This window comes from Gekko japonicus, unplaced genomic scaffold (genome assembly GCF_001447785.1).
Source record: "Gekko japonicus isolate JY-2015 unplaced genomic scaffold, Gekko_japonicus_V1.1 scaffold139, whole genome shotgun sequence".
Taxonomy (NCBI): domain Eukaryota; kingdom Metazoa; phylum Chordata; class Lepidosauria; order Squamata; family Gekkonidae; genus Gekko; species Gekko japonicus.
Window position 1 is genome coordinate 1,527,328 of NW_015164186.1, and position 10,927 is coordinate 1,538,254.

A 10,927-nucleotide genomic window follows, 5' to 3' on the forward strand; every position below is an offset into this window, starting at 1 on the left:
CACACCAACATATGGGGTCACTTCCAGCACAAAATGGGAAGTGTCATCATTGTGTTGGGATGACACTAGGATTTACTCTAAGCTCTATGATTAAACATAGAGTTTTGGTTGAATCCTAGACTGTCACACTGATGCCAATTCTGGTTTTGCACTGGAAGTGACATTGTGCGTTGATGTGAAGCCAAAGAGCCACTCCTACTCCCCCCCCCCGGCATGTCAAGTGGTGGTAGGGAATGGGGGTCCAGTCCCCCCCCCAGCCTTAAGCATGGAATTATGAATGAATGAATGAATGAACTATTATGGTTAAGCATTGAATTGCCTGCAGCCTGAGGACTAGAAGTTTGCTTTTTGGTTTTTAATGACTGCTGAGATTCCTGAAAGATGAATTCTGCTCCCTGTACTGCATTCCATACTTCTCTGCCCTTGCACAGAACCTGAGACTTTGCATAGCCCTGCAAATACCTCTGCTCACAGTAGGGTTGCCAGCTCTGGATTGGGAAAGATGTGGGGATTTGGGGGGTGGATCCTGAGGAGGGTGGGGTTTGGAGAGAGGAGGGACTTCAATGGCATTATAATGCAATAGAGGCACCTTCAAATTTTGGCTGCGCCTTCATTTTAGATCTGGCCCAAACAGTCTTGTGGTGCACATGTTAACTGAATCCCATCTATCGACTTGGTTGATTAATATAGAGAAAAAAAATTCTATAATCGGCTTTAGTTTTGATGACTTGGTACTTTTGTCTGAGCAGAAGGCTTTCGCCTTACTCAAACAAAGACTCCTCGATATAGAGGTGCAAGATCTGAGAAGACTTGCGCACAGACATTGCTCTCCCGTGAGTATGGGACTTTCTTTTAGCCATATTTTCTCAGGATACCTGGCAAGACTGATTCAGCCCCATCTTCGTAGGGCTTTCATGCTAGCACGGTTCGAGGTCCTTCCCTCAGCTGTTCTATCGGGAAGGTTCAACAAAATTCCCTATAAAGATAGATTGTGCCCCTGTGGGATGGGGGAAATCGAATCCATTGGACATGTGCTATTGTACTGTAAATTCCACTGTGACATCCGTGTTGTTTATATTGAACCTATGTTGGACCCCCTTTTGGGCCAATCTGATGAGCATAAAATTAGTTCTTTATTGTCTTCACATAATATAGAAATTCTGGAACCTGTAGCAAATTTCTTTTATGAGGTATCTAGGAGGAGAGGCTCATATTAAGGCAATTCGGAATGTGATACCCCTCCAGCCTATCTTGAGGCTCTATGCTGCATGTGTATTTGATATTTTATGCCAATAAAGGTATTGTATTTGTATTTGTATTTGTATTTGCAATAGAGGCCGCCTTCCAAAGCAGCCATTTTCTCCAGGTGAACTGATCTCTGTTGCCTGAAGATCTGTTGAAACCCCAGGAGATCTCCAGCCACCATCTGGAGGTTGGCAACCCTAGCTCACGGGTTCCCACTAGCCTTTGGGCCAGAGAATCTCAATTACAGTTTGCAAGTCTCCAGTAAGTGTTTTATGGAGCTGGCAGACCTGGATCTTAAAACTGAAAATGCATTCTGCTCATTCTTACGATGTCTGTGCAGTGGTTTATGCTGTATTTTTCTGGACTTTTATTTTTCTCAGAATTTTTGCCATGACTAAATGGTGCTTCTGTTGTGGCACCAGCATACAATCCGATGTCACCCTGTGTATCCTGTTTGTCTCCCGCCTCGCCTCTCTCAGTAATATCAAGCAATCTCTTGACTTTTGGCACAGAGTTCCATCTGCAAAAGAGAAAATGCTAACCGTGTGTGATTGGCAGGGCATGAACTCCCCTCTTCAGCTCTGAGGAGCCCAAAAGAGAAGGGGAAAGGAGTGAGATGTAACCGGGAAATCAATGGGAGAGAATGCTGGGAAGAGTGTGATTAAAACAGAGCAGTAATTGATAGAATGGTACATAAATCTCCTCAGGGCTCAGAGGCCTCCACTGCCGTCTGCAAATAGCTAACAAAAGCCATGAGTGATCTACGCATTAAATACTTCAGGTTGACCTGGCCGCCCTTGTGCTGCATGAGGTCCAAAGTAAATGTTCCGAATGGGATGCAGGGGAGCAGTCCCCGGTTTACGTTTTATTGGAAAGCGGCCTCAGAGGCTGCAGCTGGGAGTGAAGTAGGCTGCTTAAGCTAGGGTCAGGTCACACCGACATTTAGTGCGGGCTTCGCTGCTGATCCCTCGTGCATTAAAGTTTCCTGTTCATATTGGCAAACCCGCCTCCCGCACCGAAGCGGGCTGAGTCCCGCGGTTTCCGCTCTTTTTATCCGCGTTTTCTGACACCCGTTGGAACAGGTGTTTTCCCTATATCTTGCGCTTTGTATCTGTGGTTTTGGTATCTGGACAGCAATCCGCCGTGACCGCGCTACCCTCCCCCCCCTTTTTGTGTTTCCGGTTTAAGTTATGTGCATGTGCAAACAGGCACTAGCTTTTATTTTGGTCTTTTCAGTTTGTATGTACGCCCAAGCGCATGTTTAACCCCGTTTTCTTTCTCGTTTTCCTTTACATCATGGGAAGACAAGTGCATGCGCAGGGTTTTTTTTTTTTAAAAAAAAACCGCGCCGCCGCAGGGACGGCGCGCTGTGTGATCAGTACTTTGCGCGAGTGAAGCGGAAGACAGAGGAACCGTCTGACCACTTCCAAGCGATATAAAATGTCGCGGATAGAAGAACTGCGGGAAAACTAGCGCGGTAAGAGGTCTGTGTGACCGCGGCCCTAGTCTGCTTTAAAAAAACAACCCAGACCTTGTGGTTGTTCTCCTGTCCACGGGATAAATGCACAGTGGGGAAAAAGCAGGACAGGGAGGCTGATTTGAAGCTGGTGGGAGAAGAGATTTGTGGTCCCTCTCGCCGTATTCCTCCATTCAGACTTCTGTGCCTTCTTCGACCACAATTGCTTTTTTTTTTTTTTAAGATGAATGTTGAAGGCACACTAGGCATGCCAGTGGTGGATATATGTTTCTTTTCACACATACGAGCTGTTTACTGGTGAAGCGGGGGTGGGGGGAACGGAGCCTTTATCAGTAGAAGCAGAGGGCAGGAAAGTGGTGCGGGACTCTCCCGTTCTTCTCTTGAAGCCAGGAATGAAGAAGAGTGCCCATTTAATATGCAATTTTTTGCATCTTGGCCCCTAACATACCGGCTTTCATTCAGAATACAGTTTCTGCTCCTCAGGAAGGAATGCCTGGCCAGTTTCTGCACAAGATTTGGAAACTGGGGGACGTAGTTTACGAAACATACCTAGAGGTACCACATTCCCCTTGCCGCTAAGGAAGGAAGTCACAATGACTCAGAATTACATGATACGCTTTCCCCTGGTATAGCCCAGAGACCAGGCAACAGACAGAAGCTACAAATTCTTTTATTCACAGGTGCTGAGGGACCCAATTTGGAACAGGTCCGCAGCATGCAGAAAGAGGGGGTTCAAAGCCCCCTACAACCTTTTCCTGACCTGAAACAGCCTTGCTATTTGCCGCACTGGGGAACCTTATGGGTAGCCCATCAGTACATGTTAAGTTTCCCCAGTGCAACCAGTGGCAGCTCCCCAGGGCTGTTTCAGGTTGGGAAAATGATGCAAGGGGAGTAACTAAACTCTGTGCATGCTGCAGTCCTGATCCCAATCAAGACCGTGCACAAACCTGGGAGTTAAGTTCCAAGCACTCCCGAACCACATCTGTTGGCTGGACCCAGGAATGTACCTGGGAAAAGTAGATCTTGTAGCTAGGTCCTCTTAGAGTCTGAATTGACAAATTATGGTTTGCAGTCTGCCTAAAGCAGAAGCCACGATTTGTGCTAATAATTAACAAACTGTAGTTATAGTTACTGCTGTTGCTCTTCTTCTGGAAGGTGCTACACCACATGCATAAGAATGCTGAGCAGACAGAAACACACAGTGAGCAACACACGTGACATCCTGTTTTGTCCCTTGTATGTTTGAAAGCAGAAAACATGGTTTGGTTCTGTAAACCTTGTTTTGGGAAGGTTAAGTCAGCGGCGCAAGAGGATGTTACTAATGTGGCGTTGAATGTACGATGAGGGGTGTGTGCATTGTGCACACTTCTGTCTTCCATGTGTTCCGTTTAATGTCTACATACAGCTCTCTCTGCAGTTGGGAAACCTGGAAAAGCTGCTGGCCAAATAGTTCCTCTTTGCTCCATGTTCAAAGTAATGCCTACATGATCCTAACAGCTTCACTGCATGATTAGCTCAGTGTGGATTTGAGAGCTGCCATAGTAGCCTAGTTGGAAAGTGCTTCCTGAAGTCCTCATGGCAGCCAAAAAAATCACCATAGATGGTTCCAGGCAAGCCCCTCCCACTCTTCTTCAACCCACATCCTATCCTCACCTTCAATATGGAGATCATAGTCACTTGCCTACTTTGGAGGGCTGTTGTAAATATTCCTGAGGTAATCTCTGTGAAGTGTTTTGGATGCTAGAAACTAGCTGTGTCAGTCCTGCATATGATTATCTGCTCAGTCCCCATTCTCAGTGCACCAGTTTGGGTAGGTCATGCTGAGCTGTGTGTTTTTGAGTTGTGTCCCAAGATAAGGCTTTGCACGCAAAGTTTCGTAAAGTCTGTCATCTCAGGGGTATGTTTTCTGTAATCTCTCTCTTCCAGAAGGTCAGGATGTATCTATGCAGCACGTCTTGGGTGGCCCACCACTTAAGCGATAAGGAGCTGAGTGAATTTCAGTCAGCCTGAACTTATATTAGTGTTTATGGGTGGAAAAGCTTTGCAATGACTTCTGTGCCCTGAGTGTGTGACTGGCGAGTGTCTGGGAAACCTATCTGGCTCTTTTGGGAGCAAACAGCTACAATGTCAGGCCTCCTGTGTCAGAGGAAAGTGAGTATCTGGGGTTTGGGGAACTGTTTTTTCTGATGTCTCGTTCTCCTGAGCCCTAATTTGGATCTGATCTGGTCAGATTGTGGAAGCTAAGCAGGGCTGGCCCTGGTGAGTACTTGGATGGGAGACCACCAAGGAAGTCCAGAGTTGCTACACAGAGGCAGGCAATGGCAAACCACCTCTGAGCATCTCTTGCCTTGAAAACCCTACGGGGTCACCAGGAGTCGTCTGCAATTTGAGGGCACTTTCCACCGCCAGGTCCCCTGGGGTTGACCTGCTGAGCAACTCTCTTAGGATCATCCACTTGCTAAACCTTTTTGTTCAGAGTTGATGGAGGGGATAAGGAAATGTATGGACATTATAGGGAGATACACCTTTCTAAAGATACATTATAGGGAGATACACCTTTCTAAAGATACATTATAGGGAGATAGACCTTAAAAAAGCACACAGACCTCTCCCTCTCTGTTTTCCTGCCCATTCAGATGGGTCCTGATGAATGTTCCCTCTCGGCTGTGGAGTCTTGTGAGCAAAAATTCTACTTTGTGAGCTACTGGCCTTAAAGTTGTGAGCAAGTGATTTGGCTGCTGCCTCAATTAGTTTGCTCTGGAGCCATCCCTTCCTGAGCTAAGACAAAAAATGTGTGAGCCAGAGGCTAAAAAACTCTGAGCTAGCTCACACTAACTCAACTTAGAGGGAACAGTGGTCCTGATCCAACCTGCACTGCTGTTTTTGTGTGTAATGAGATTTTCCCCCCCCCCCCCCCTCAATCATACCATACTTGTGGGCAGATAGTCCTTTTCTAAATTGCTCTGTCAGAAAGCTGGGCTTTTTGCCACAAGTTTAGCCCCATTCCTTCATGCAAGACATATCGAATTTACAGAATTCCTTGCTGCAAGGAGAGCTGTTAGTCTGAAATTAGGAAAACTGGAGTATTATGCACAAAGACAGCTAAATGATGCCCTGGCACTTTGGTTTTAAATTACGAATGCCACTTCGTCATTCCACATTCAGCTTCTCTTCCCTCGCAGGGCTCCAGAGTCATGTCTGCAATACTAAATACACCTCAGGCACCCTGTGATGGTTGGAAGCAGCTGGGAGAGAGTGGTTTGGAGCAGGGAAGCAGCAGGCATGGAGAGGGTTAAGCGCCTTAACACCCACCCACCCCAACATCTTTCCTTCACTTGATATTGATCAAAACCAACATGGCCTTCTTAAAAAGAAGAACTGCAACATGTACTTGGTTTCTGTAGAATTAAGAAGGCTCAGGCATTTAACTTTCACTCAGAATATGGCTTCTAGTCCTTATGGGAAAAGACCTGGATTGTTTCCATAGAAGGCTAAGAGTGGAACCTAAAGAGGAAGGCTGTTGGTGATTTGGAAAGTCCTTCTAAAGTGCATTCTGAGAACCACATTCCAGTTTTTGATGGCTCTTGCCTACTGGCTTTCACCACTGGTTTAAAGTTCTGAGTGAACTTCGGACGGCTAGGTGCCGCAGAAAGAAGTCTGTGTCTTATGACCTCTTGAAGACAAGTGGATATGCTTATTTTGTACATTTTAATTCAAGGAGCTCAGGATGGTGTATGTAATGCCCCCTCCCCCCCCCAGTTAAGGCCCACTCTACTTAGTGTGGATAAAACTTCTGACATATGAATAGACTGTAAAATGACTGTGAGCCTTAAAGCGTCCTGCTTGGATTCTACCTAAAAAGGTTGCCTTATTGTCACTTCGTGCAAAATGTGGATCTGGCTCCACTTTCTGTGGGTTGTGTCCAACTGGCAGAGGGTTCCTGGGGCGTAACGGACAGCTCTGTGCTTTTGTGGCTCCCCTGTGCAGCCCTTATAGGTGTGCTGTACGTCCAAAGGGCTGCAGGAAAGATTCTTTCCTCTTCCCAATTCCTTGTGGGCTTTTGCATCCTACCCAGAGTTCTCTTGGGCTTAGATGGATTGCAGCAGACAGATCTCTGCTCTGAGCCGTCTTCATCCAGAACATCTAGGCTGAGCAGGTGTGAGCTTGTCTTGCTTCTACCAGGCTAAAAAAGACAGAGTGGGAACAGATTGCTAGAAGGAATGCTCTGTGAGCAGATTTTTCTCCTGGTCTCTGGAGAGAAATGGCTCCCCAAGCTGGAGCAGTCTCCATCCCAGATATCCCAGTTCAAGATGGGGAACATCTTCTGAGTTACTGTTTGCTACGGGGGTGATGAATCTTTTGAGTGTGTGTCTGAGAGAGCTCTCTGCAGGGCTGCCCCAAGGTGTTTAGGTGCCTGAGGCAAAAAAGCCAAACAGCTCCTCTCTCCCCATTATTGAATGCAGGGCACAATCTGGCAGGACTTTTATTGCTCCAGTGTCACTGAAATGAATTATGAGTGCTCTCCAACTCGTGTTTGTTTCAATGGAATTTGTGCCAGTGTACTTCCCGTTGGAAGGAGCTGCGTGGCTCTGACGAGTCTCTCTCTCTCCTGTTCTGCTGCCCTGAATGGCATTCAAAATCTGCCTCCCACGGTGGCCGCCTCACCTTGCCTCTTGCTAGAGACGTGTCGGGCAAGTCATCCCCTCAGGACGGAGGCTGTTTTACTTCCCAGTTACTCAATATCCCATAGCGAGGGAGAAATAAAGCATACAAGAAGAAGAAGAAGAAGAGAAGAGATTGGATTTATACCCCGCCCTTCACTTGGAGTCTCAGAGCGGCTTACAAACTCCTTTCCCTTCCCCTCCCCACAACAGACACCCTGTGAGGTGGGTGGGGCTGAGAGAACTCTGACAGAGTCTGCTCTTTTTCAAGGACAGCTGTGCCAGAGCATGTGACTGACCCAAGGTCACATCAGCAGGTGCAAGTGGAGGAGTGGGGAATCAAACCTTGGTTCTCCCAGATTAGAGTCCATGCACTTAACCACTACATCAAACTGGCTCTCTAACGAGCAGAGTTGAAGGGGTGCGTGGCAGGCTACCCAGAAACAAACTGCCTGGCAGGGTGGGACAGGCCGTAGGGCCAGCGGCAAGAGCCACCTGAGTGGGGCTGGGTGGGACCGAGGGAAGAGAGGCGCGGCAGCCTTTGCAGGCCGGCCCAGGGAAGCTCAAAGGGTGTGGAGGCAGTGAGCAAGCCTGTGTGGAGGAACAGGGGCTCTCTGGGCCCAGGTGTTTTGAGGCAGGGCAGGGAACAGAGCAGAAGAGGAGGGTGGCGCTTAACTCAAGGGGCCAGGTGTGAAGCTGGGGCTATGAAAAGGGAGGGAGGGGAAAATGGGAGGGGGCTCGCAGGAGAAGGAGAAGGCAGAAGTAGGAGGCAGGCTGCAGCATCATGGCTCTCCTCCTGTCTAACACGGTGTGACTAGAGATGTGAAGGCCCGGAAAAAAACCGGAAAAATTCGGGGAAAAAACGTTTTTTTCCCTGAAGCTTTTTTGTTTTTTTCCGAAAAATTGGAAAAATTGAAAAAAGAAAAGAAAAGAAATTGATTATGGAATGTTTTATTTTAACATGATAAATAAAATATTTTAAGACAAGGTGTTCAAATATTTTCCAAATCATTTCTAAAATATATAATGGTATCAGATTGATCTAATTTCTGTGCACTGAGGACAAGCAAGTCCTAGGTTACAAACTGAACTCTCCAATGCAAGAACAAGATGCATTTCTTCCTTTAGGAGGTGCGATTGTCAGAAGAAAATAAAAAGGTTTCAGTTTTGTTTTTGCATGTGGGTGGGTATTCTGTTTGTAATAATTGTTTGGGTACACGATATTTTTAATATGCTAGTTGTGATAATTTCATGCCAAGTAAAAATGTCCATAGTCATTTTTTATGCTCCTAAAGTAACAGAAGGACTTTCAATCTAGAAAAGACAAAAGAAATGCTAATGTAGCATTTTTTTCAATTTTTCCGAAAATTTCCGTTTCCCCCCGAAAAAAACCGAAAAAAACCCGGGTTTTTTTCCGAGCTTCAAAATTTCCGGAAATTTTACATCTCTAGGTGTGACCCTGAGGTGGGTGAAGTGAATTACACCTTCAGGGATCAGGGCTGATAAATAAAACAACCTACATAAGGAAACATTGACTGTTTCCTGATCTCAAGACCCCATGGACTCCAGGTATGATTAAGAGCTGTGTTAGACTGTCTGTAGGAGTAAAAAAGAGCAAGAGTCCAGTAGCACCTTAAAGACTAACAAAATATGTGGCAGGGGATGAGCTTTCGTGAGTCACGGCTCACTGTATCTGAAGAAGTGAGCAGTGACTCACGAAAGCTCCTCCCCTGCCACATATTTTGTTAGTCTTTAAGGTGCTGCTGGACCCTGGCTCTTTTCTGCTGCTCCAGGTTCCCCTGCCCCCAGAGGGCACTACTGGATGAAACTGAACATGTTGCTGTGTGGTTTGGCAAACAGGAGCAAATCTCACTCTGTTGGAATGAAAGTTACTGGCCAGTTGACAGAGCAGAGTTTTTGAGGCCATCAACTCTATGGGCTGTTCTGAACCCTACAAGACTGGAGAGTCGTATCTGTCTGTCTTAGTCATCGTTCCTGTGTTTGATTTTCATCTTGCCAGAGTAGATAAAAGTGCCGAAGACTAAGGGGTTTCTTCAAGTAGTCAAAGTTAGGCTACTGCAAGGAGGAACAAACTGCTGATTCACAGCCCTGAGTCTTTGTATTCCCTATGTGAACGTCGTGGGTACTGAAATGATCAGAAACGCACTGGAAATTCTTGGGCGCTCACAGGCCAGTTTGGCTCAGAAGTGTGATACACTGGGGGGGCCCGGGGCGGGGTTAAGTCTCCTGCCATGCCATTTTCCCAAACGTGAATGGCCTCAGAAGCGGCTGTTTTCCCCAGTAGGGAAACCTGCAGGTACAGATGAGTTACATGCAAGTTTCCCCACCATGGCAAATAGTTCTGCTGGGCCATTTCAGGTTAGGAAAATTATGCAGGGGGAAAGACTGGATCTCCCTCTCCCAATGTGCCATGGTCCCAATCCAAACTGGGCCCCCCTCACACTTTGAAATGAAGTTCCAAGCACAACACTCTCCGATCACATCTGTTGACCTGGCACGTGGAAGACACACGGATGTTGTAATGGGTGACTCAGTCCTTCTTAAGTCGGAGCTAACAGGATGGTGAACTGCACTTCACTAACAAATTCAAAAGCTTTTCTTAAGGTTTGAGTAATTAGCAGTTCTGACTCCAAGAAGTAAAACAGTTTGGGTTGTGGTTGGCTGTTCAATATTCATGTGTACATCTTTCTAGCACATGTTGAACCCTTTTGAAAAACTGCAGGCCACGTACTGTTTCCCATTTGGCACCCCGATGCAGTGTTTGCTTCCACAATCCCTAAGAGGCCCCTTTTAAACCTGTTGGACATAATTTGGCTTTGAGAGGAATGGCACTGGCAGCAGCTTCAACACTGGTGCCGCAGGTGCTCAAAGCTTGTTGGTTTTGATCACCACGTTTTAGCCCCTTGAACTATGTTGTTCTCCATGACAGGGAGTAAAATGGATGGATGTCACTGAGACCCACAGTATGATTACGCTTACCCAGTTGCACTGTTTTCATTTTTAAATTCAGAGCTGGGAAAAGAAGATAATTCATACCTAATGACTGTCGGATACTCCAGAGTTTTGATTCCTGGGGCCCATTTATTTTGTGGATTGGAACTGGAGGCAGGCTTCTTTCTTACACTGTCAGAGACATGAATTCATTTTCATGAATCATCTGGGCTAGTTCAGTAAATATATTTTATTTATATTTATTTATTGGATTTCTATACCACCCTCCCAAAGGCTCAGGGCGGTTCACAGGCAGCAAAGCTGGAATCTAAAATACAATAAAACATACAATAAAATACAATATTTAACCCCAAAAACCATCCTATAACATGGTGCTATATCATTCAACCAAGATGGGAATAACCATCCAGCTTTGGTGGCCAGTTATCTCAGTAGCGTCCCGCTATGCTGTCTATGACTTCTGCATGGGCATACCTGCCCCACTTTCGTAGGGCAGCCGATGACATACTACCTCGGTGGTAGGATAGTGGCGGCGGGGGCTCCTCCTCGAACGCCTGGCGGAAGAGGTCCG